At 49.5% G+C, this 24,475-nt stretch overlaps 19 non-coding genes across 19 annotated transcripts; all 19 read right to left on the bottom strand.

Moving 5' to 3' along the window:
* Nucleotides 1–909: 909 nt before the first annotated feature.
* Nucleotides 910–982, bottom strand: trnam-cau (transfer RNA methionine (anticodon CAU)). Its single transcript has one exon. It is a non-coding gene; the product is annotated as a tRNA-Met (tRNA).
* Nucleotides 983–2,180: 1,198 nt separating this feature from the next.
* On the bottom strand, nt 2,181–2,253 carry trnam-cau (transfer RNA methionine (anticodon CAU)). Its single transcript has one exon. It is a non-coding gene; the product is annotated as a tRNA-Met (tRNA).
* Nucleotides 2,254–3,451: 1,198 nt separating this feature from the next.
* Nucleotides 3,452–3,524, bottom strand: trnam-cau (transfer RNA methionine (anticodon CAU)). Its single transcript has one exon. It is a non-coding gene; the product is annotated as a tRNA-Met (tRNA).
* A 1,198-nt stretch (nt 3,525–4,722) lies between these two features.
* Nucleotides 4,723–4,795, bottom strand: trnam-cau (transfer RNA methionine (anticodon CAU)). The gene has a single exon. It is a non-coding gene; the product is annotated as a tRNA-Met (tRNA).
* Nucleotides 4,796–5,991: 1,196 nt separating this feature from the next.
* On the bottom strand, nt 5,992–6,064 carry trnam-cau (transfer RNA methionine (anticodon CAU)). Its single transcript has one exon. It is a non-coding gene; the product is annotated as a tRNA-Met (tRNA).
* A 1,198-nt stretch (nt 6,065–7,262) lies between these two features.
* On the bottom strand, nt 7,263–7,335 carry trnam-cau (transfer RNA methionine (anticodon CAU)). Its single transcript has one exon. It is a non-coding gene; the product is annotated as a tRNA-Met (tRNA).
* A 1,230-nt stretch (nt 7,336–8,565) lies between these two features.
* trnam-cau (transfer RNA methionine (anticodon CAU)) lies at nt 8,566–8,638 on the bottom strand. Its single transcript has one exon. It is a non-coding gene; the product is annotated as a tRNA-Met (tRNA).
* Nucleotides 8,639–9,836: 1,198 nt separating this feature from the next.
* Nucleotides 9,837–9,909, bottom strand: trnam-cau (transfer RNA methionine (anticodon CAU)). The gene has a single exon. It is a non-coding gene; the product is annotated as a tRNA-Met (tRNA).
* Nucleotides 9,910–11,139: 1,230 nt separating this feature from the next.
* trnam-cau (transfer RNA methionine (anticodon CAU)) lies at nt 11,140–11,212 on the bottom strand. Its single transcript has one exon. It is a non-coding gene; the product is annotated as a tRNA-Met (tRNA).
* Nucleotides 11,213–12,410: 1,198 nt separating this feature from the next.
* Nucleotides 12,411–12,483, bottom strand: trnav-cac (transfer RNA valine (anticodon CAC)). Its single transcript has one exon. It is a non-coding gene; the product is annotated as a tRNA-Val (tRNA).
* Nucleotides 12,484–13,713: 1,230 nt separating this feature from the next.
* trnam-cau (transfer RNA methionine (anticodon CAU)) lies at nt 13,714–13,786 on the bottom strand. Its single transcript has one exon. It is a non-coding gene; the product is annotated as a tRNA-Met (tRNA).
* Nucleotides 13,787–14,984: 1,198 nt separating this feature from the next.
* Nucleotides 14,985–15,057, bottom strand: trnam-cau (transfer RNA methionine (anticodon CAU)). Its single transcript has one exon. It is a non-coding gene; the product is annotated as a tRNA-Met (tRNA).
* Nucleotides 15,058–16,255: 1,198 nt separating this feature from the next.
* On the bottom strand, nt 16,256–16,328 carry trnav-cac (transfer RNA valine (anticodon CAC)). The gene has a single exon. It is a non-coding gene; the product is annotated as a tRNA-Val (tRNA).
* A 1,230-nt stretch (nt 16,329–17,558) lies between these two features.
* Nucleotides 17,559–17,631, bottom strand: trnam-cau (transfer RNA methionine (anticodon CAU)). Its single transcript has one exon. It is a non-coding gene; the product is annotated as a tRNA-Met (tRNA).
* A 1,198-nt stretch (nt 17,632–18,829) lies between these two features.
* Nucleotides 18,830–18,902, bottom strand: trnam-cau (transfer RNA methionine (anticodon CAU)). The gene has a single exon. It is a non-coding gene; the product is annotated as a tRNA-Met (tRNA).
* Nucleotides 18,903–20,096: 1,194 nt separating this feature from the next.
* On the bottom strand, nt 20,097–20,169 carry trnam-cau (transfer RNA methionine (anticodon CAU)). Its single transcript has one exon. It is a non-coding gene; the product is annotated as a tRNA-Met (tRNA).
* Nucleotides 20,170–21,367: 1,198 nt separating this feature from the next.
* trnam-cau (transfer RNA methionine (anticodon CAU)) lies at nt 21,368–21,440 on the bottom strand. The gene has a single exon. It is a non-coding gene; the product is annotated as a tRNA-Met (tRNA).
* A 1,198-nt stretch (nt 21,441–22,638) lies between these two features.
* Nucleotides 22,639–22,711, bottom strand: trnam-cau (transfer RNA methionine (anticodon CAU)). Its single transcript has one exon. It is a non-coding gene; the product is annotated as a tRNA-Met (tRNA).
* Nucleotides 22,712–23,905: 1,194 nt separating this feature from the next.
* Nucleotides 23,906–23,978, bottom strand: trnam-cau (transfer RNA methionine (anticodon CAU)). The gene has a single exon. It is a non-coding gene; the product is annotated as a tRNA-Met (tRNA).
* Nucleotides 23,979–24,475: the final 497 nt, after the last annotated feature.

The raw sequence follows: 24,475 nt of genomic DNA, 5'->3' as shown, positions 1-24,475 counted from the left end.
CAGTGCAGTAGAAAACAAAGCAAAGCAAAGTCGTCCTTAGGTGGTTGGTTGCACTCCGGCTTGAAGCAGTGAGCATTCTTTTGAAGTAAGTATGTGTGTGGTAAGTCGCAATTCGCTGAAGGCAGAGTTCTTAATATGATGAGCAGTTTACAGCTGAACATGTTGCAGCTGAGGCACAGGACAGTGCCTTCACTGTTTTGCTTGAACACTTGCATGTGTGTGTCAGCAGGGAGTGCCTTTGAGCAGCAATGCATGTAAAGAGCCAGCATTTTCTATCAGGCAAAGCCTCAGGCAATTGCACTTTCTTTCAGGCAAAGCCTCAGGCAACAGAAGTCATTTGTCCATCAGTCAGACAGGGCTCTCGCCTGCTCCCTCACGTTCGTGGCGGCTGCGACGTTGCGCTCAACTCGCTTCCCTTGCGCAGGCTCGAGCTCTTCTCGGCGTCTTTCACCATATCCATGGCTTCCAGTCCTGCCCTTGCTCGCCTGCTATTGCTCAGTAACGTCGATTGGAGCAAAGCATTGAAAGTGTTCAGGGAGCAGGCCAACCTGAAGCAAGAGATTTCTGCTGGTCGTGGAACAGCGAGGAGGCAAGTGATAAGGGGCTAGTCAGATGCAAACTGGGAGCTAATGCCAGCCATCAATGGGGAATTAGCTCAAATGGTAGAGCGCTTGCTTTGCATGTGAGAGTTAGCGGGATCAATACCTGCATTCACCACTATTCTTTTGGCTCGGGTAATTGTTCAGAAACAAGAGTTGTGTCAGGTGTGGTGTGAGCCCATCTGCTTCTGAAGGTCACCGCAGGCTGAGGGACATCAAATCCTTTGATGTGCTATCGCAGCAAAATTTCCTGATTTTTGCATGAATGCAGCTGAAATGAAAGAAGGAAAAAAGTCTATGCAAGTATTAATGCCTTCTCTGAGGATTGAACTCAGGACCTTCAGATTATGAGACTGACGCGCTGCCTACTGCGCTAAGAAGGCACTTGCCTGGTTAGTAACTGAAGAGTGTGACCAACTATGTTCGCTTACGTGGCATTCAAAGCCAGAATGCAAAGATTGCCATAATGCTCGAGCCAGGCAGGAGCCGAACATGCAATCTTCTAATCCGTAGTCAGATGCGTTATCCATTGCGCCGCTGGCCCAGGCTGTGAAAAATAGCTGCGACATCAGCAAGTACACAGGACGAGCAGCATTAAAAGGCATGCGGCAGACAATCAGCAAAGATAGGCACCTCTGCCGCTTCCCTTCGATTGACAGGTGGGGAGCGGAGCAGTGCAGTAGAAAACAAAGCAAAGCAAAGTCGTCCTTAGGTGGTTGGTTGCACTCCGGCTTGAAGCAGTGAGCATTCTTTTGAAGTAAGTATGTGTGTGGTAAGTCGCAATTCGCTGAAGGCAGAGTTCTTAATATGATGAGCAGTTTACAGCTGAACATGTTGCAGCTGAGGCACAGGACAGTGCCTTCACCGTTTTGCTTGAACACTTGCATGTGTGTGTCAGCAGGGAGTGCCTTTGAGCAGCAATGCATGTAAAGAGCCAGCATTTTCTATCAGGCAAAGCCTCAGGCAATTGCACTTTCTTTCAGGCAAAGCCTCAGGCAACAGAAGTCATTTGTCCATCAGTCAGACAGGGCTCTCGCCTGCTCCCTCACGCTCGTGGCGGCTGCGACGTTGCGCTCAACTCGCTTCCCTTGCGCAGGCTCGAGCTCTTCTCGGCGTCTTTCACCATATCCATGGCTTCCAGTCCTGCCCTTGCTCGCCTGCTATTGCTCAGTAAAGTCGATTGGAGCAAAGCATTGAAAGTGTTCAGGGAGCAGGCCAACCTGAAGCAAGAGATTTCTGCTGGTCGTGGAACAGCGAGGAGGCAAGTGATAAGGGGCTAGTCAGATGCAAACTGGGAGCTAATGCCAGACATCAATGGGGAATTAGCTCAAATGGTAGAGCGCTTGCTCTGCATGTGAGAGTTAGCGGGATCAATACCTGCATTCACCACTATTCTTTTGGCTCGGGTAATTGTTCAGAAACAAGAGTTGTGTCAGGTGTGGTGTGAGCCCATCTGCTTCTGAAGGTCACCGCAGGCTGAGGGACATCAAATCCTTTGATGTGCTATCGCAGCAAAACTTCCTGATTTTTGCATGAATGCAGCTGAAATGAAAGAAGGAGAAAAGTCTATGCAAGTATTAATGCCTTCTCTGAGGATTGAACTCAGGACCTTCAGATTATGAGACTGACGCGCTGCCTACTGCGCTAAGAAGGCACTTGCCTGGTTAGTAACTGAAGAGTGTGACCAACTATGTTCGCTTACGTCGCATTCAAAACCAGAATGCAAAGATTGCCAAAATGCTCGAGCCAGGTAGGAGCCGAACATGCAATCTTCTAATCCGTAGTCAGATGCGTGATCCATTGCGCCGCTGGCCCAGGCTGTGAAAAATAGCTGCGACATCAGCAAGTACACAGGACGAGCAGCATTAAAAGGCATGCGGCAGACAATCAGCAAAGAAAGGCACCTCTGCCGCATCCCTTCGATTGACAGGTGGGGAGCGGAGCAGTGCAGTAGAAAACAAAGCAAAGCAAAGTCGTCCTTAGGTGGTTGGTTGCACTCCGGCTTGAAGCAGTGAGCATTCTTTTGAAGTAAGTATGTGTGTGGTAAGTCGCAATTCGCTGAAGGCAGAGTTCTTAATATGATGAGCAGTTTACAGCTGAACATGTTGCAGCTGAGGCACAGGACAGTGCCTACACCGTTTTGCTTGAACACTTGCATGTGTGTGTCAGCAGGGAGTGCCTTTGAGCAGCAATGCATGTAAAGAGCCAGCATTTTCTATCAGGCAAAGCCTCAGGCAATTGCACTTTCTTTCAGGCAAAGCCTCAGGCAATAGAAGTCATTTGTCCATCAGTCAGACAGGGCTCTCGCCTGCTCCCTCACGTTCGTGGCGGCTGCGACGTTGCGCTCAACTCGCTTCCCTTGCGCAGGCTCGAGCTCTTCTCGGCGTCTTTCACCATATCCATGGCTTCCAGTCCTGCCCTTGCTCGCCTGCTATTGCTCGGTAACGTCGATCGGAGCAAAGCATTGAAAGTGTTCAGGGAGCAAGCTAACCTGAAGGAAGAGATTTCTGCTGGTCGTGGAACAGCGAGGAGGCAAGTGATAAGGGGCTAGTCAGATGAAAACTGGGAGCTAATGCCAGACATCAATGGGGAATTAGCTCAAATGGTAGACCGCTTGCTCTGCATGTGAGAGTTAGCGGGATCAATACCTGCATTCACCACTATTCTTTTGGCTCGGGTAATTGTTCAGAAACAAGAGTTGTGTCAGGTGTGGTGTGAGCCCATCTGCTTCTGAAGGTCACCGCAGGCTGAGGGACATCAAATCCTTTGATGTGCTATCGCAGCAAAACTTCCTGATTTTTGCATGAATGCAGCTGAAATGAAAGAAGGAGAAAAGTCTATGCAAGTATTAATGCCTTCTCTGAGGATTGAACTCAGGACCTTCAGATTATGAGACTGACGCGCTGCCTACTGCGCTAAGAAGGCACTTGCCTGGTTAGTAACTGAAGAGTGTGACCAACTATGTTCGCTTACGTCGCATTCAAAACCAGAATGCAAAGATTGCCAAAATGCTCGAGCCAGGTAGGAGCCGAACATGCAATCTTCTAATCCGTCGTCAGATGCGTGATCCATTGCGCCGCTGGCCCAGGCTGTGAAAAATAGCTGCGACATCAGCAAGTACACAGGACGAGCAGCATTAAAAGGCATGCGGCAGACAATCAGCAAAGAAAGGCACCTCTGCCGCATCCCTTCGATTGACAGGTGGGGAGCGGAGCAGTGCAGTAGAAAACAAAGCAAAGCAAAGTCGTCCTTAGGTGGTTGGTTGCACTCCGGCTTGAAGCAGTGAGCATTCTTTTGAAGTAAGTATGTGTGTGGTAAGTCGCAATTCGCTGAAGGCAGAGTTCTTAATATGATGAGCAGTTTACAGCTGAACATGTTGCAGCTGAGGCACAGGACAGTGCCTACACCGTTTTGCTTGAACACTTGCATGTGTGTGTCAGCAGGGAGTGCCTTTGAGCAGCAATGCATGTAAAGAGCCAGCATTTTCTATCAGGCAAAGCCTCAGGCAATTGCACTTTCTTTCAGGCAAAGCCTCAGGCAATAGAAGTCATTTGTCCATCAGTCAGACAGGGCTCTCGCCTGCTCCCTCACGTTCGTGGCGGCTGCGACGTTGCGCTCAACTCGCTTCCCTTGCGCAGGCTCGAGCTCTTCTCGGCGTCTTTCACCATATCCATGGCTTCCAGTCCTGCCCTTGCTCGCCTGCTATTGCTCAGTAACGTCGATTGGAGCAAAGCATTGAAAGTGTTCAGGGAGCAGGCCAACCTGAAGCAAGAGATTTCTGCTGGTCGTGGAACAGCGAGGAGGCAAGTGATAAGGGGCTAGTCAGATGCAAACTGGGAGCTAATGCCAGACATCAATGGGGAATTAGCTCAAATGGTAGAGCGCTTGCTTTGCATGTGAGAGTTAGCGGGATCAATACCTGCATTCACCACTATTCTTTTGGCTCGGGTAATTGTTCAGAAACAAGAGTTGTGTCAGGTGTGGTGTGAGCCCATCTGCTTCTGAAGGTCACCGCAGGCTGAGGGACATCAAATCCTTTGATGTGCTATCGCAGCAAAACTTCCTGATTTTTGCATGAATGCAGCTGAAATGAAAGAAGGAAAAAAGTCTATGCAAGTATTAATGCCTTCTCTGAGGATTGAACTCAGGACCTTCAGATTATGAGACTGACGCGCTGCCTACTGCGCTAAGAAGGCACTTGCCTGGTTAGTAATTGAAGAGTGTGACCAACTATGTTCGCTTACGTGGCATTCAAAGCCAGAATGCAAAGATTGCCATAATGCTCGAGCCAGGCAGGAGCCGAACATGCAATCTTCTAATCCGTAGTCAGATGCGTTATCCATTGCGCCGCTGGCCCAGGCTGTGAAAAATAGCTGCGACATCAGCAAGTACACAGGACGAGCAGCATTAAAAGGCATGCGGCAGACAATCAGCAAAGATAGGCACCTCTGCCGCTTCCCTTCGATTGACAGGTGGGGAGCGGAGCAGTGCAGTAGAAAACAAAGCAAAGCAAAGTCGTCCTTAGGTGGTTGGTTGCACTCCGGCTTGAAGCAGTGAGCATTCTTTTGAAGTAAGTATGTGTGTGGTAAGTCGCAATTCGCTGAAGGCAGAGTTCTTAATATGATGAGCAGTTTACAGCTGAACATGTTGCAGCTGAGGCACAGGACAGTGCCTTCACCGTTTTGCTTGAACACTTGCATGTGTGTGTCAGCAGGGAGTGCCTTTGAGCAGCAATGCTTCTAAAGAGCCAGCATTTTCTATCAGGCAAAGCCTCAGGCAATTGCACTTTCTTTCAGGCAAAGCCTCAGGCAATAGAAGTCATTTGTCCATCAGTCAGACAGGGCTCTCGCCTGCTCCCTCACGCTCGTGGCGGCTGCGACGTTGCGCTCAACTCGCTTCCCTTGCGCAGGCTCGAGCTCTTCTCGGCGTCTTTCACCATATCCATGGCTTCCAGTCCTGCCCTTGCTCGCCTGCTATTGCTCAGTAACGTCGATCGGAGCAAAGCATTGAAAGTGTTCAGGGAGCAGGCCAACCTGAAGCAAGAGATTTCTGCTGGTCGTGGAACAGCGAGGAGGCAAGTGATAAGGGGCTAGTCAGATGCAAACTGGGAGCTAATGCCAGACATCAATGGGGAATTAGCTCAAAATAAACCGCTTGCTTTGCATGTGAGAGTTAGCGGGATCAATACCTGCATTCACCACTATTCTTTTGGCTCGGGTAATTGTTCAGAAACAAGAGTTGTGTCAGGTGTGGTGTGAGCCCATCTGCTTCTGAAGGTCACCGCAGGCTGAGGGACATCAAATCCTTTGATGTGCTGTCGCAGCAAAACTTCCTGATTTTTGCATGAATGCAGCTGAAATGAAAGAAGGAAAAAAGTCTATGCAAGTATTAATGCCTTCTCTGAGGATTGAACTCAGGACCTTCAGATTATGAGACTGACGCGCTGCCTACTGCGCTAAGAAGGCACTTGCCTGGTTAGTAACTGAAGAGTGTGACCAACTATGTTCGCTTACGTGGCATTCAAAGCCAGAATGCAAAGATTGCCAAAATGCTCGAGCCAGGTAGGAGCCGAACATGCAATCTTCTAATCCGTAGTCAGATGCGTGATCCATTGCGCCGCTGGCCCAGGCTGTGAAAAATAGCTGCGACATCAGCAAGTACACAGGACGAGCAGCATTAAAAGGCATGCGGCAGACAATCAGCAAAGATAGGCACCTCTGCCGCTTCCCTTCGATTGACAGGTGGGGAGCGGAGCAGTGCAGTCGAAAACAAAGCAAAGCAAAGTCGTCCTTAGGTGGTTGGTTGCACTCCGGCTTGAAGCAGTGAGCATTCTTTTGAAGTAAGTATGTGTGTGGTAAGTCGCAATTCGCTGAAGGCAGAGTTCTTAATATGATGAGCAGTTTACAGCTGAACATGTTGCAGCTGAGGCACAGGACAGTGCCTTCACCGTTTTGCTTGAACACTTGCATGTGTGTGTCAGCAGGGAGTGCCTTTGAGCAGCAATGCATGTAAAGAGCCAGCATTTTCTATCAGGCAAAGCCTCAGGCAATTGCACTTTCTTTCAGGCAAAGCCTCAGGCAATAGAAGTCATTTGTCCATCAGTCAGACAGGGCTCTCGCCTGCTCCCTCACGCTCGTGGCGGCTGCGACGTTGCGCTCAACTCGCTTCCCTTGCGCAGGCTCGAGCTCTTCTCGGCGTCTTTCACCATATCCATGGCTTCCAGTCCTGCCCTTGCTCGCCTGCTATTGCTCAGTAACGTCGATCGGAGCAAAGCATTGAAAGTGTTCAGGGAGCAGGCCAACCTGAAGCAAGAGATTTCTGCTGGTCGTGGAACAGCGAGGAGGCAAGTGATAAGGGGCTAGTCAGATGCAAACTGGGAGCTAATGCCAGACATCAATGGGGAATTAGCTCAAATGGTAGAGCGCTTGCTTTGCATGTGAGAGTTAGCGGGATCAATATCTGCATTCACCACTATTCTTTTGGCTCGGGTAATTGTTCAGAAACAAGAGTTGTGTCAGGTGTGGTGTGAGCCCATCTGCTTCTGAAGGTCACCGCAGGCTGAGGGACATCAAATCCTTTGATGTGCTATCGCAGCAAAACTTCCTGATTTTTGCATGAATGCAGCTGAAATGAAAGAAGGAGAAAAGTCTATGCAAGTATTAATGCCTTCTCTGAGGATTGAACTCAGGACCTTCAGATTATGAGACTGACGCGCTGCCTACTGCGCTAAGAAGGCACTTGCCTGGTTAGTAACTGAAGAGTGTGACCAACTATGTTCGCTTACGTGGCATTCAAAGCCAGAATGCAAAGATTGCCATAATGCTCGAGCCAGGCAGGAGCCGAACATGCAATCTTCTAATCCGTAGTCAGATGCGTTATCCATTGCGCCGCTGGCCCAGGCTGTGAAAAATAGCTGCGACATCAGCAAGTACACAGGACGAGCAGCATTAAAAGGCATGCGGCAGACAATCAGCAAAGATAGGCACCTCTGCCGCTTCCCTTCGATTGACAGGTGGGGAGCGGAGCAGTGCAGTAGAAAACAAAGCAAAGCAAAGTCGTCCTTAGGTGGTTGGTTGCACTCCGGCTTGAAGCAGTGAGCATTCTTTTGAAGTAAGTATGTGTGTGGTAAGTCGCAATTCGCTGAAGGCAGAGTTCTTAATATGATGAGAAGTTTACAGCTGAACATGTTACAGCTGAGGCACAGGACAGTGCCTTCACCGTTTTGCTTGAACACTTGCACGTGTGTGTCAGCAGGGAGTGCCTTTGAGAAGCAATGCATGTAAAGAGCCAGCATTTTCTTTCAGGCAAAGCCTCAGGCAATTGCACTTTCTTTCAGGCAAAGCCTCAGGCAATTGCACTTTCTTTCAGGCAAAGCCTCAGGCAATAGAAGTCATTTGTCCATCAGTCAGACAGGGCTCTCGCCTGCTCCCTCACGCTCGTGGCGGCTGCGACGTTGCGCTCAACTCGCTTCCCTTGCGCAGGCTCGAGCTCTTCTCGGCGTCTTTCACCATATCCATGGCTTCCAGTCCTGCCCTTGCTCGCCTGCTATTGCTCAGTAACGTCGATTGGAGCAAAGCATTGAAAGTGTTCAGGGAGCAGGCCAACCTGAAGCAAGAGATTTCTGCTGGTCGTGGAACAGCGAGGAGGCAAGTGATAAGGGGCTAGTCAGATGCAAACTGGGAGCTAATGCCAGACATCAATGGGGAATTAGCTCAAATGGTAGAGCGCTTGCTTTGCATGTGAGAGTTAGCGGGATCAATACCTGCATTCACCACTATTCTTTTGGCTCGGGTAATTGTTCAGAAACAAGAGTTGTGTCAGGTGTGGTGTGAGCCCATCTGCTTCTGAAGGTCACCGCAGGCTGAGGGACATCAAATCCTTTGATGTGCTATCGCAGCAAAACTTCCTGATTTTTGCATGAATGCAGCTGAAATGAAAGAAGGAAAAAAGTCTATGCAAGTATTAATGCCTTCTCTGAGGATTGAACTCAGGACCTTCAGATTATGAGACTGACGCGCTGCCTACTGCGCTAAGAAGGCACTTGCCTGGTTAGTAACTGAAGAGTGTGACCAACTATGTTCGCTTACGTGGCATTCAAAGCCAGAATGCAAAGATTGCCAAAATGCTCGAGCCAGGTAGGAGCCGAACATGCAATCTTCTAATCCGTAGTCAGATGCGTGATCCATTGCGCCGCTGGCCCAGGCTGTGAAAAATAGCTGCGACATCAGCAAGTACACAGGACGAGCAGCATTAAAAGGCATGCGGCAGACAATCAGCAAAGATAGGCACCTCTGCCGCTTCCCTTCGATTGACAGGTGGGGAGCGGAGCAGTGCAGTCGAAAACAAAGCAAAGCAAAGTCGTCCTTAGGTGGTTGGTTGCACTCCGGCTTGAAGCAGTGAGCATTCTTTTGAAGTAAGTATGTGTGTGGTAAGTCGCAATTCGCTGAAGGCAGAGTTCTTAATATGATGAGCAGTTTACAGCTGAACATGTTGCAGCTGAGGCACAGGACAGTGCCTTCACCGTTTTGCTTGAACACTTGCATGTGTGTGTCAGCAGGGAGTGCCTTTGAGCAGCAATGCATGTAAAGAGCCAGCATTTTCTATCAGGCAAAGCCTCAGGCAATTGCACTTTCTTTCAGGCAAAGCCTCAGGCAATAGAAGTCATTTGTCCATCAGTCAGACAGGGCTCTCGCCTGCTCCCTCACGCTCGTGGCGGCTGCGACGTTGCGCTCAACTCGCTTCCCTTGCGCAGGCTCGAGCTCTTCTCGGCGTCTTTCACCATATCCATGGCTTCCAGTCCTGCCCTTGCTCGCCTGCTATTGCTCAGTAACGTCGATCGGAGCAAAGCATTGAAAGTGTTCAGGGAGCAGGCCAACCTGAAGCAAGAGATTTCTGCTGGTCGTGGAACAGCGAGGAGGCAAGTGATAAGGGGCTAGTCAGATGCAAACTGGGAGCTAATGCCAGACATCAATGGGGAATTAGCTCAAATGGTAGAGCGCTTGCTTTGCATGTGAGAGTTAGCGGGATCAATATCTGCATTCACCACTATTCTTTTGGCTCGGGTAATTGTTCAGAAACAAGAGTTGTGTCAGGTGTGGTGTGAGCCCATCTGCTTCTGAAGGTCACCGCAGGCTGAGGGACATCAAATCCTTTGATGTGCTATCGCAGCAAAACTTCCTGATTTTTGCATGAATGCAGCTGAAATGAAAGAAGGAGAAAAGTCTATGCAAGTATTAATGCCTTCTCTGAGGATTGAACTCAGGACCTTCAGATTATGAGACTGACGCGCTGCCTACTGCGCTAAGAAGGCACTTGCCTGGTTAGTAACTGAAGAGTGTGACCAACTATGTTCGCTTACGTGGCATTCAAAGCCAGAATGCAAAGATTGCCATAATGCTCGAGCCAGGCAGGAGCCGAACATGCAATCTTCTAATCCGTAGTCAGATGCGTTATCCATTGCGCCGCTGGCCCAGGCTGTGAAAAATAGCTGCGACATCAGCAAGTACACAGGACGAGCAGCATTAAAAGGCATGCGGCAGACAATCAGCAAAGATAGGCACCTCTGCCGCTTCCCTTCGATTGACAGGTGGGGAGCGGAGCAGTGCAGTAGAAAACAAAGCAAAGCAAAGTCGTCCTTAGGTGGTTGGTTGCACTCCGGCTTGAAGCAGTGAGCATTCTTTTGAAGTAAGTATGTGTGTGGTAAGTCGCAATTCGCTGAAGGCAGAGTTCTTAATATGATGAGAAGTTTACAGCTGAACATGTTACAGCTGAGGCACAGGACAGTGCCTTCACCGTTTTGCTTGAACACTTGCACGTGTGTGTCAGCAGGGAGTGCCTTTGAGAAGCAATGCATGTAAAGAGCCAGCATTTTCTTTCAGGCAAAGCCTCAGGCAATTGCACTTTCTTTCAGGCAAAGCCTCAGGCAATTGCACTTTCTTTCAGGCAAAGCCTCAGGCAATAGAAGTCATTTGTCCATCAGTCAGACAGGGCTCTCGCCTGCTCCCTCACGCTCGTGGCGTCTGCGACGTTGCGCTCAACTCGCTTCCCTTGCGCAGGCTCGAGCTCTTCTCGGCGTCTTTCACCATATCCATGGCTTCCAGTCCTGCCCTTGCTCGCCTGCTATTGCTCAGTAACGTCGATTGGAGCAAAGCATTGAAAGTGTTCAGGGAGCAGGCCAACCTGAAGCAAGAGATTTCTGCTGGTCGTGGAACAGCGAGGAGGCAAGTGATAAGGGGCTAGTCAGATGCAAACTGGGAGCTAATGCCAGACATCAATGGGGAATTAGCTCAAATGGTAGAGCGCTTGCTTTGCATGTGAGAGTTAGCGGGATCAATACCTGCATTCACCACTATTCTTTTGGCTCGGGTAATTGTTCAGAAACAAGAGTTGTGTCAGGTGTGGTGTGAGCCCATCTGCTTCTGAAGGTCACCGCAGGCTGGGGGACATCAAATCCTTTGATGTGCTATCGCAGCAAAACTTCCTGATTTTTGCATGAATGCAGCTGAAATGAAAGAAGGAAAAAAGTCTATGCAAGTATTAATGCCTTCTCTGAGGATTGAACTCAGGACCTTCAGATTATGAGACTGACGCGCTGCCTACTGCGCTAAGAAGGCACTTGCCTGGTTAGTAACTGAAGAGTGTGACCAACTATGTTCGCTTACGTGGCATTCAAAGCCAGAATGCAAAGATTGCCATAATGCTCGAGCCAGGCAGGAGCCGAACATGCAATCTTCTAATCCGTAGTCAGATGCGTTATCCATTGCGCCGCTGGCCCAGGCTGTGAAAAATAGCTGCGACATCAGCAAGTACACAGGACGAGCAGCATTAAAAGGCATGCGGCAGACAATCAGCAAAGATAGGCACCTCTGCCGCTTCCCTTCGATTGACAGGTGGGGAGCGGAGCAGTGCAGTAGAAAACAAAGCAAAGCAAAGTCGTCCTTAGGTGGTTGGTTGCACTCCGGCTTGAAGCAGTGAGCATTCTTTTGAAGTAAGTATGTGTGTGGTAAGTCGCAATTCGCTGAAGGCAGAGTTCTTAATATGATGAGCAGTTTACAGCTGAACATGTTGCAGCTGAGGCACAGGACAGTGCCTTCACCGTTTTGCTTGAACACTTGCATGTGTGTGTCAGCAGGGAGTGCCTTTGAGCAGCAATGCATGTAAAGAGCCAGCATTTTCTATCAGGCAAAGCCTCAGGCAATTGCACTTTCTTTCAGGCAAAGCCTCAGGCAATAGAAGTCATTTGTCCATCAGTCAGACAGGGCTCTCGCCTGCTCCCTCACGCTCGTGGCGGCTGCGACGTTGCGCTCAACTCGCTTCCCTTGCGCAGGCTCGAGCTCTTCTCGGCGTCTTTCACCATATCCATGGCTTCCAGTCCTGCCCTTGCTCGCCTGCTATTGCTCAGTAACGTCGATTGGAGCAAAGCATTGAAAGTGTTCAGGGAGCAGGCCAACCTGAAGCAAGAGATTTCTTCTGGTCGAGGAATAGCGAGGAGGCAAGTGATAAGGGGCTAGTCAGATGCAAACTGGGAGCTAATGCCAGACATAAATGGGGAATTAGCTCAAATGGTAGAGCGCTTGCTTTGCATGTGAGAGTTAGCGGGATCAATACCTGCATTCACCACTATTCTTTTGGCTCGGGTAATTGTTCAGAAACAAGAGTTGTGTCAGGTGTGGTGTGAGTCCATCTGCTTCTGAAGGTCACCGCAGGCTGAGGGACATCAAATCCTTTGATGTGCTATCACAGCAAAACTTCCTGATTTTTGCATGAATGCAGCTGAAATGAAAGAAGGAGAAAAGTCTATGCAAGTATTAATGCCTTCTCTGAGGATTGAACTCAGGACCTTCAGATTGTGAGACTGACACGCTGCCTACTGCGCTAAGAAGGCACTTGCCTGGTTAGTAACTGAAGAGTGTGACCAACTATGTTCGCTTACGTGGCATTCAAAGCCAGAATGCAAAGATTGCCAAAATGCTCGAGCCAGGTAGGAGCCGAACATGCAATCTTCTAATCCGTCGTCAGATGCGTGATCCATTGCGCCGCTGGCCCAGGCTGTGAAAAATAGCTGCGACATCAGCAAGTACACAGGACGAGCAGCATTAAAAGGCATGCGGCAGACAATCAGCAAAGATAGGCACCTCTGCCGCTTCCCTTCGATTGACAGGTGGGGAGCGGAGCAGTGCAGTAGAAAACAAAGCAAAGCAAAGTTGTCCTTAGGTGGTTGGTTGCACTCCGGCTTGAAGCAGTGAGCATTCTTTTGAAGTAAGTATGTGTGTGGTAAGTCGCAATTCGCTGAAGGCAGAGTTCTTAATATGATGAGCAGTTTACAGCTGAACATGTTGCAGCTGAGGCACAGGACAGTGCCTTCACCGTTTTGCTTGAACACTTGCATGTGTGTGTCAGCAGGGAGTGCCTTTGAGCAGCAATGCATGTAAAGAGCCAGCATTTTCTATCAGGCAAAGCCTCAGGCAATTGCACTTTCTTTCAGGCAAAGCCTCAGGCAATTGCACTTTCTTTCAGGCAAAGCCTCAGGCAATAGAAGTCATTTGTCCATCAGTCAGACAGGGCTCTCGCCTGCTCCCTCACGCTCGTGGCGGCTGCGACGTTGCGCTCAACTCGCTTCCCTTGCGCAGGCTCGAGCTCTTCTCGGCGTCTTTCACCATATCCATGGCTTCCAGTCCTGCCCTTGCTCGCCTGCTATTGCTCAGTAACGTCGATTGGAGCAAAGCATTGAAAGTGTTCAGGGAGCAGGCCAACCTGAAGCAAGAGATTTCTTCTGGTCGAGGAATAGCGAGGAGGCAAGTGATAAGGGGCTAGTCAGATGCAAACTGGGAGCTAATGCCAGACATAAATGGGGAATTAGCTCAAATGGTAGAGCGCTTGCTTTGCATGTGAGAGTTAGCGGGATCAATACCTGCATTCACCACTATTCTTTTGGCTCGGGTAATTGTTCAGAAACAAGAGTTGTGTCAGGTGTGGTGTGAGCCCATCTGCTTCTGAAGGTCACCGCAGGCTGAGGGACATCAAATCCTTTGATGTGCTATCACAGCAAAACTTCCTGATTTTTGCATGAATGCAGCTGAAATGAAAGAAGGAGAAAAGTCTATGCAAGTATTAATGCCTTCTCTGAGGATTGAACTCAGGACCTTCAGATTATGAGACTGACACGCTGCCTACTGCGCTAAGAAGGCACTTGCCTGGTTAGTAACTGAAGAGTGTGACCAACTATGTTCGCTTACGTGGCATTCAAAGCCAGAATGCAAAGATTGCCAAAATGCTCGAGCCAGGTAGGAGCCGAACATGCAATCTTCTAATCCGTCGTCAGATGCGTGATCCATTGCGCCGCTGGCCCAGGCTGTGAAAAATAGCTGCGACATCAGCAAGTACACAGGACGAGCGGCATTAAAAGGCATGCGGCAGACAATCAGCAAAGATAGGCACCTCTGCCGCTTCCCTTCGATTGACAGGTGGGGAGCGGAGCAGTGCAGTAGAAAACAAAGCAAAGCAAAGTCGTCCTTAGGTGGTTGGTTGCACTCCGGCTTGAAGCAGTGAGCATTCTTTTGAAGTAAGTATGTGTGTGGTAAGTCGCAATTCGCTGAAGGCAGAGTTCTTAATATGATGAGCAGTTTACAGCTGAACATGTTGCAGCTGAGGCACAGGACAGTGCCTTCACCGTTTTGCTTGAACACTTGCATGTGTGTGTCAGCAGGGAGTGCCTTTGAGCAGCAATGCATGTAAAGAGCCAGCATTTTCTATCAGGCAAAGCCTCAGGCAATTGCACTTTCTTTCAGGCAAAGCCTCAGGCAATAGAAGTCATTTGTCCATCAGTCAGACAGGGCTCTCGCCTGCTCCCTCACGCTCGTGGCGGCTGCGACGTTGCGCTCAACTCGCTTCCCTTGCGCAGGCTCGAGCTCTTCTCGGCGTCTTTCACCATATCCATGGCTTCCAGTCCTGCCCTTGCTCGCCTGCTATTGCTCAGTAACGTCGATTGGAGCAAAGCATTGAAAGTGTTCAGGGAGCAGGCCAACCTGAAGCAAGAGATTTCTGCTGGTCGTGGAACAGCGAGGAGGCAAGTGATAAGGGGCTAGTCAGATGCAAACTGGGAGCTAATGCCAGACATCAATGGGGAATTAGCTCAAATGGTAGAGCGCTTGCTTTGCATGTGAGAGTTAGCGGGATCAATACCTGCATTCACCACTATTCTTTTGGCTCGGGTAATTGTTCAGAAACAAGAGTTGTGTCAGGTGTGGTGTGAGCCCATCTGCTTCTGAAGGTCACCGCAGGCTGGGGGACATCAAATCCTTTGATGTGCTATCGCAGCAAAACTTCCTGATTTTTGCATGAATGCAGCTGAAATGAAAGAAGGAAAAAAGTCTATGCAAGTATTAATGCCTTCTCTGAGGATTGAACTCAGGACCTTCAGATTATGAGACTGACGCGCTGCCTACTGCGCTAAGAAGGCACTTGCCTGGTTAGTAACTGAAGAGTGTGACCAACTATGTTCGCTTACGTGGCATTCAAAGCCAGAATGCAAAGATTGCCATAATGCTCGAGCCAGGCAGGAGCCGAACATGCAATCTTCTAATCCGTAGTCAGATGCGTTATCCATTGCGCCGCTGGCCCAGGCTGTGAAAAATAGCTGCGACATCAGCAAGTACACAGGACGAGCAGCATTAAAAGGCATGCGGCAGACAATCAGCAAAGATAGGCACCTCTGCCGCTTCCCTTCGATTGACAGGTGGGGAGCGGAGCAGTGCAGTAGAAAACAAAGCAAAGCAAAGTCGTCCTTAGGTGGTTGGTTGCACTCCGGCTTGAAGCAGTGAGCATTCTTTTGAAGTAAGTATGTGTGTGGTAAGTCGCAATTCGCTGAAGGCAGAGTTCTTAATATGATGAGCAGTTTACAGCTGAACATGTTGCAGCTGAGGCACAGGACAGTGCCTTCACCGTTTTGCTTGAACACTTGCATGTGTGTGTCAGCAGGGAGTGCCTTTGAGCAGCAATGCATGTAAAGAGCCAGCATTTTCTATCAGGCAAAGCCTCAGGCAATTGCACTTTCTTTCAGGCAAAGCCTCAGGCAATAGAAGTCATTTGTCCATCAGTCAGACAGGGCTCTCGCCTGCTCCCTCACGCTCGTGGCGGCTGCGACGTTGCGCTCAACTCGCTTCCCTTGCGCAGGCTCGAGCTCTTCTCGGCGTCTTTCACCATATCCATGGCTTCCAGTCCTGCCCTTGCTCGCCTGCTATTGCTCAGTAACGTCGATTGGAGCAAAGCATTGAAAGTGTTCAGGGAGCAGGCCAACCTGAAGCAAGAGATTTCTTCTGGTCGAGGAATAGCGAGGAGGCAAGTGATAAGGGGCTAGTCAGATGCAAACTGGGAGCTAATGCCAGACATAAATGGGGAATTAGCTCAAATGGTAGAGCGCTTGCTTTGCATGTGAGAGTTAGCGGGATCAATACCTGCATTCACCACTATTCTTTTGGCTCGGGTAATTGTTCAGAAACAAGAGTTGTGTCAGGTGTGGTGTGAGTCCATCTGCTTCTGAAGGTCACCGCAGGCTGAGGGACATCAAATCCTTTGATGTGCTATCACAGCAAAACTTCCTGATTTTTGCATGAATGCAGCTGAAATGAAAGAAGGAGAAAAGTCTATGCAAGTATTAATGCCTTCTCTGAGGATTGAACTCAGGACCTTCAGATTGTGAGACTGACACGCTGCCTACTGCGCTAAGAAGGCACTTGCCTGGTTAGTAACTGAAGAGTGTGACCAACTATGTTCGCTTACGTGGCATTCAAAGCCAGAATGCAAAGATTGCCAAAATGCTCGAGCCAGGTAGGAGCCGAACATGCAATCTTCTAATCCGTCGTCAGATGCGTGATCCATTGCGCCGCTGGCCCAGGCTGTGAAAAATAGCTGCGACATCAGCAAGTACACAGGACGAGCAGCATTAAAAGGCATGCGGCAGACAATCAGCAAAGATAGGCACCTCTGCCGCTTCCCTTCGATTGACAGGTGGGGAGCGGAGCAGTGCAGTAGAAAACAAAGCAAAGCAAAGTTGTCCTTAGGTGGTTGGTTGCACTCCGGCTTGAAGCAGTGAGCATTCTTTTGAAGTAAGTATGTGTGTGGTAAGTCGCAATTCGCTGAAGGCAGAGTTCTTAATATGATGAGCAGTTTACAGCTGAACATGTTGCAGCTGAGGCACAGGACAGTGCCTTCACCGTTTTGCTTGAACACTTGCATGTGTGTGTCAGCAGGGAGTGCCTTTGAGCAGCAATGCATGTAAAGAGCCAGCATTTTCTATCAGGCAAAGCCTCAGGCAATTGCACTTTCTTTCAGGCAAAGCCTCAGGCAATTGCACTTTCTTTCAGGCAAAGCCTCAGGCAATAGAAGTCATTTGTCCATCAGTCAGACAGGGCTCTCGCCTGCTCCCTCACGCTCGTGGCGGCTGCGACGTTGCGCTCAACTCGCTTCCCTTGCGCAGGCTCGAGCTCTTCTCGGCGTCTTTCACCATATCCATGGCTTCCAGTCCTGCCCTTGCTCGCCTGCTATTGCTCAGTAACGTCGATTGGAGCAAAGCATTGAAAGTGTTCAGGGAGCAGGCCAACCTGAAGCAAGAGATTTCTTCTGGTCGAGGAATAGCGAGGAGGCAAGTGATAAGGGGCTAGTCAGATGCAAACTGGGAGCTAATGCCAGACATAAATGGGGAATTAGCTCAAATGGTAGAGCGCTTGCTTTGCATGTGAGAGTTAGCGGGATCAATACCTGCATTCACCACTATTCTTTTGGCTCGGGTAATTGTTCAGAAACAAGAGTTGTGTCAGGTGTGGTGTGAGCCCATCTGCTTCTGAAGGTCACCGCAGGCTGAGGGACATCAAATCCTTTGATGTGCTATCACAGCAAAACTTCCTGATTTTTGCATGAATGCAGCTGAAATGAAAGAAGGAGAAAAGTCTATGCAAGTATTAATGCCTTCTCTGAGGATTGAACTCAGGACCTTCAGATTATGAGACTGACACGCTGCCTACTGCGCTAAGAAGGCACTTGCCTGGTTAGTAACTGAAGACTGTGACCAACTATGTTCGCTTACGTGGCATTCAAAGCCAGAATGCAAAGATTGCCAAAATGCTCGAGCCAGGTAGGAGCCGAACATGCAATCTTCTAATCCGTCGTCAGATGCGTGATCCATTGCGCCGCTGGCCCAGGCTGTGAAAAATAGCTGCGACATCAGCAAGTACACAGGACGAGCGGCATTAAAAGGCATGCGGCAGACAATCAGCAAAGATAGGCACCTCTGCCGCTTCCCTTCGATTGACAGGTGGGGAGCGGAGCAGTGCAGTAGAAAACAAAGCAAAGCAAAGTCGTCCTTAGGTGGTTGGTTGCACTCCGGCTTGAAGCAGTGAGCATTCTTTTGAAGTAAGTATGTGTGTGGTAAGTCGCAATTCGCTGAAGGCAGAGTTCTTAATATGATGAGCAGTTTACAGCTGAACATGTTGCAGCTGAGGCACAGGACAGTGCCTTCACCGTTTTGCTTGAACACTTGCATGTGTGTGTCAGCAGGGAGTGCCTTTGAGCAGCAATGCATGTAAAGAGCCAGCATTTTCTATCAGGCAAAGCCTCAGGCAATTGCACTTTCTTTCAGGCAAAGCCTCAGGCAATAGAAGTCATTTGTCCATCAGTCAGACAGGGCTCTCGCCTGCTCCCTCACGCTCGTGGCGGCTGCGACGTTGCGCTCAACTCGCTTCCCTTGCGCAGGCTCGAGCTCTTCTCGGCGTCTTTCACCATATCCATGGCTTCCAGTCCTGCCCTTGCTCGCCTGCTATTGCTCAGTAACGTCGATCGGAGCAAAGCATTGAAAGTGTTCAGGGAGCAGGCCAACCTGAAGCAAGAGATTTCTGCTGGTCGTGGAACAGCGAGGAGGCAAGTGATAAGGGGCTAGTCAGATGCAAACTGGGAGCTAATGCCAGCCATCAATGGGGAATTAGCTCAAATGGTAGAGTGCTTGCTTTGTATGTGAGAGTTAGCGGGATCAATACCTGCATTCACCAGTATTCTTTTGGCTCGGGGAATTGTTCAGAAACAAGAGTTGTGTCAGGTGTGGTGTGAGCCCATCTGCTTCTGAAGGTCACCGCAGGCTGAGGGACATCAAATCCTTTGATGTGCTATCGCAGCAAAACTTCCTGATTTTTGCATGAATGCAGCTGAAATGAAAGAAGGAGAAAAGTCCATGCAAGTATCAATGCCTTCTCTGAGGATTGAACTCAGGACCTTCAGATTATGAGACTGACGCGCTGCCTACTGCGCTAAGAAGGCACTTGCCTGGTTAGTAACTGAAGAGTGTGACCAACTATGTTCGCTTACGTGGCATTCAAAGCCAGAATGCAAAGATTGCCAAAATGCTCGAGCCAGGTAGGAGCCGAACATGCAATCTTCTAATCCGTAGTCAGATGCGTTATCCATTGCGCCGCTGGCCCAGGCTGTGAAAAATAGCTGCGACATCAGCAAGTACACAGGACGAGCAGCATTAAAAGGCATGCGGCAGACAATCAGCAAAGATAGGCACCTCTGCCGCTTCCCTTCGATTGACAGGTGGGGAGCGGAGCAGTGCAGTAGAAAACAAAGCAAAGCAAAGTCGTCCTTAGGTGGTTGGTTGCACTCCGGCTTGAAGCAGTGAGCATTCTTTTGAAGTAAGTATGTGTGTGGTAAGTCGCAATTCGCTGAAGGCAGAGTTCTTAATATGAGCAGTTTACAGCTGAACATGTTGCAGCTGAGGCACAGGACAGTGCCTTCACCGTTTTGCTTGAGCACTTGCATGTGTGTGTCAGCAGGGAGTGCCTTTGAGCAGCAATGCATGTAAAGAGCCAGCATTTTCTTTCAGGCAAAGCCTCAGGCAATTGCACTTTCTTTCAGGCAAAGCCTCAGGCAATAGAAGTCATTTGTCCATCAGTCAGACAGGGCTCTCGCCTGCTCCCTCACGCTCGTGGCGGCTGCGACGTTGCGCTCAACTCGCTTCCCTTGCGCAGGCTCGAGCTCTTCTCGGCGTCTTTCACCATATCCATGGCTTCCAGTCCTGCCCTTGCTCGCCTGCTATTGCTCAGTAACGTCGATCGGAGCAAAGCATTGAAAGTGTTCAGGGAGCAGGCCAACCTGAAGCAAGAGATTTCTGCTGGTCGTGGAACAGCGAGGAGGCAAGTGATAAGGGCTAGTCAGATGCAAACTGGGAGCTAATGCCAGCCATCAATGGGGAATTAGCTCAAATGGTAGAGTGCTTGCTTTGTATGTGAGAGTTAGCGGGATCAATACCTGCATTCACCACTATTCTTTTGGCTCGGGTAATTGCTCAGCAACAAGAGTTGTGTCAGGTGTGGTGTGAGCCCATCTGCTTCTGAAGGTCACCGCAGGCTGAGGGACATCAAATCCTTTGATGTGCTATCGCAGCAAAACTTCCTGATTTTTGTATGAATGCAGCTTAAATGAAAGAAGGAGAAAAGTCTATGCAAGTATTAATGCCTTCTCTGAGGATTGAACTCAGGACCTTCAGATTATGAGACTGACGCGCTGCCTACTGCGCTAAGAAGGCACTTGCCTGGTTAGTAACTGAAGAGTGTGACCAACTATGTTCGCTTACGTGGCATTCAAAGCCAGAATGCAAAGATTGCCAAAATGCTCGAGCCAGGTAGGAGCCGAACATGCAATCTTCTAATCCGTAGTCAGATGCGTTATCCATTGCGCCGCTGGCCCAGGCTGTGAAAAATAGCTGCGACATCAGCAAGTACACAGGACGAGCAGCATTAAAAGGCATGCGGCAGACAATCAGCAAAGATAGGCACCTCTGCCGCTTCCCTTCGATTGACAGGTGGGGAGTGGAGCAGTGCAGTAGAAAACAAAGCAAAGCAAAGTCGTCCTTAGGTGGTTGGTTGCACTCCGGCTTGAAGCAGTGAGCATTCTTTTGAAGTAAGTATGTGTGTGGTAAGTCGCAATTCGCTGAAGGCAGAGTTCTTAATATGATGAGCAGTTTACAGCTGAACATGTTGCAGCTGAGGCACAGGACAGTGCCTTCACCGTTTTGCTTGAACACTTGCATGTGTGTGTCAGCAGGGAGTGCCTTTGAGCAGCAATGCATGTAAAGAGCCAGCATTTTCTATCAGGCAAAGCCTCAGGCAATTGCACTTTCTTTCAGGCAAAGCCTCAGGCAATAGAAGTCATTTGTCCATCAGTCAGACAGGGCTCTCGCCTGCTCCCTCACGCTCGTGGCGGCTGCGACGTTGCGCTCAACTCACTTCCCTTGCGCAGGCTCGAGCTCTTCTCGGCGTCTTTCACCATATCCATGGCTTCCAGTCCTGCCCTTGCTCGCCTGCTATTGCTCAGTAACGTCGATCGGAGCAAAGCATTGAAAGTGTTCAGGGAGCAGGCCAACCTGAAGCAAGAGATTTCTGCTGGTCGTGGAACAGCGAGGAGGCAAGTGATAAGGGGCTAGTCAGATGCAAACTGGGAGCTAATGCCAGACATCAATGGGGAATTAGCACAAATGGTAGAGCGCTTGCTTTGCATGTGAGAGTTAGCGGGATCAATACCTGCATTCACCACTATTCTTTTGGCTCGGGTAATTGTTCAGAAACAAGAGTTGTGTCAGGTGTGGTGTGAGCCCATCTGCTTCTGAAGGTCACCGCAGGCTGGGGGACATCAAATCCTTTGATGTGCTATCGCAGCAAAACTTCCTGATTTTTGCATGAATGCAGCTGAAATGAAAGAAGGAAAAAAGTCTATGCAAGTATTAATGCCTTCTCTGAGGATTGAACTCAGGACCTTCAGATTATGAGACTGCCGCGCTGCCTACTGCGCTAAGAAGGCACTTGCCTGGTTAGTAACTGAAGAGTGTGACCAACTATGTTCGCTTACGTGGCATTCAAAGCCAGAATGCAAAGATTGCCAAAATGCTCGAGCCAGGTAGGAGCCGAACATGCAATCTTCTAATCCGTAGTCAGATGCGTGATCCATTGCGCCGCTGGCCCAGGCTGTGAAAAATAGCTGCGACATCAGCAAGTACACAGGACGAGCAGCATTAAAAGGCATGCGGCAGACAATCAGCAAAGATAGGCACCTCTGCCGCTTCCCTTCGATTGACAGGTGGGGAGCGGAGCAGTGCAGTAGAAAACAAAGCAAAGCAAAGTCGTCCTTAGGTGGTTGGTTGCACTCCGGCTTGAAGCAGTGAGCATTCTTTTGAAGTAAGTATGTGTGTGGTAAGTCGCAATTCGCTGAAGGCAGAGTTCTTAATATGATGAGCAGTTTACAGCTGAACATGTTGCAGCTGAGGCACAGGACAGTGCCTTCACCGTTTTGCTTGAACACTTGCATGTGTGTGTCAGCAGGGAGTGCCTTTGAGCAGCAATGCATGTAAAGAGCCAGCATTTTCTATCAGGCAAAGCCTCAGGCAATTGCACTTTCTTTCAGGCAAAGCCTCAGGCAATAGAAGTCATTTGTCCATCAGTCAGACAGGGTTCTCGCCTGCTCCCTCACGCTCGTGGCGGCTGCGACGTTGCGCTCAACTCGCTTCCCTTGCGCAGGCTCGAGCTCTTCTCGGCGTCTTTCACCATATCCATGGCTTCCAGTCCTGCCCTTGCTCGCCTGCTATTGCTCAGTAACGTCGATCGGAGCAAAGCATTGAAAGTGTTCAGGGAGCAGCCCAACCTGAAGCAAGAGATTTCTGCTGGTCGTGGAACAGCGAGGAGGCAAGTGATAAGGGGCTAGTCAGATGCAAACTGGGAGCTAATGCCAGACATCAATGGGGAATTAGCTCAAATGGTAGAGCGCTTGCTTTGCATGTGAGAGTTAGCGAGATCAATACCTGCATTCACCACTATTCTTTTGGCTCGGGGAATTGTTCAGAAACAAGAGTTGTGTCAGGTGTGGTGTGAGCCCATCTGCTTCTGAAGGTCACCGCAGGCTGAGGGACATCAAATCCTTTGATGTGCTATCGCAGCAAAACTTCCTGATTTTTGCATGAATGCAGCTGAAATGAAAGAAGGAGAAAAGTCTATGCAAGTATTAATGCCTTTTCTGAGGATTGAACTCAGGACCTTCAGATTATGAGACTGACGCGCTGCCTACTGCGCTAAGAAGGCACTTGCCTGGTTAGTAACTGAAGAGTGTGACCAACTATGTTCGCTTACGTGGCATTCAAAGCCAGAATGCAAAGATTGCCAAAATGCTCGAGCCAGGTAGGAGCCGAACATGCAATCTTCTAATCCGTAGTCAGATGCGTTATCCATTGCGCCGCTGGCCCAGGCTGTGAAAAATAGCTGCGACATCAGCAAGTACACAGGACGAGCAGCATTAAAAGGCATGCGGCAGACAATCAGCAAAGATAGGCACCTCTGCCGCTTCCCTTCGATTGACAGGTGGGGAGCGGAGCAGTGCAGTAGAAAACAAAGCAAAGCAAAGTCGTCCTTAGGTGGTTGGTTGCACTCCGGCTTGAAGCAGTGAGCATTCTTTTGAAGTAAGTATGTGTGTGGTAAGTCGCAATTCGCTGAAGGCAGAGTTCTTAATATGAGCAGTTTACAGCTGAACATGTTGCAGCTGAGGCACAGGACAGTGCCTTCACCGTTTTGCTTGAGCACTTGCATGTGTGTGTCAGCAGGGAGTGCCTTTGAGCAGCAATGCATGTAAAGAGCCAGCATTTTCTATCAGGCAAAGCCTCAGGCAATTGCACTTTCTTTCAGGCAAAGCCTCAGGCAATAGAAGTCATTTGTCCATCAGTCAGACAGGGCTCTCGCCTGCTCCCTCACGCTCGTGGCGGCTGCGACGTTGCGCTCAACTCGCTTCCCTTGCGCAGGCTCGAGCTCTTCTCGGCGTCTTTCACCATATCCATGGCTTCCAGTCCTGCCCTTGCTCGCCTGCTATTGCTCAGTAACGTCGATCGGAGCAAAGCATTGAAAGTGTTCAGGGAGCAGGCCAACCTGAAGCAAGAGATTTCTGCTGGTCGTGGAACAGCGAGGAGGCAAGTGATAAGGGCTAGTCAGATGCAAACTGGGAGCTAATGCCAGCCATCAATGGGGAATTAGCTCAAATGGTAGAGTGCTTGCTTTGTATGTGAGAGTTAGCGGGATCAATACCTGCATTCACCACTATTCTTTTGGCTCGGGTAATTGTTCAGAAACAAGAGTTGTGTCAGGTGTGGTGTGAGCCCATCTGCTTCTGAAGGTCACCGCAGGCTGAGGGACATCAAATCCTTTGATGTGCTATCGCAGCAAAACTTCCTGATTTTTGCATGAATGCAGCTGAAATGAAAGAAGGAGAAAAGTCTATGCAAGTATTAATGCCTTTTCTGAGGATTGAACTCAGGACCTTCAGATTATGAGACTGACGCGCTGCCTACTGCGCTAAGAAGGCACTTGCCTGGTTAGTAACTGAAGAGTGTGACCAACTATGTTCGCTTACGTGGCATTCAAAGCCAGAATGCAAAGATTGCCAAAATGCTCGAGCCAGGTAGGAGCCGAACATGCAATCTTCTAATCCGTAGTCAGATGCGTTATCCATTGCGCCGCTGGCCCAGGCTGTGAAAAATAGCTGCGACATCAGCAAGTACACAGGACGAGCAGCATTAAAAGGCATGCGGCAGACAATCAGCAAAGATAGGCACCTCTGCCGCTTCCCTTCGATTGACAGGTGGGGAGCGGAGCAGTGCAGTAGAAAACAAAGCAAAGCAAAGTCGTCCTTAGCTGGTTGGTTGCACTCCGGCTTGAAGCAGTGAGCATTCTTTTGAAGTAAGTATGTGTGTGGTAAGTCGCAATTCGCTGAAGGCAGAGTTCTTAATATGATGAGCAGTTTACAGCTGAACATGTTGCAGCTGAGGCACAGGACAGTGCCTTCACCGTTTTTCATGAACA

The sequence above is a fragment of the Pristiophorus japonicus genome, unplaced genomic scaffold, assembly GCF_044704955.1.
Source record: "Pristiophorus japonicus isolate sPriJap1 unplaced genomic scaffold, sPriJap1.hap1 HAP1_SCAFFOLD_207, whole genome shotgun sequence".
In the NCBI taxonomy this organism is placed as follows: Eukaryota; Metazoa; Chordata; class Chondrichthyes; family Pristiophoridae; genus Pristiophorus; species Pristiophorus japonicus.
Note: the sequence above shows the minus strand (reverse complement) of the source record. Positions and strands in the feature narration are given on the sequence as shown.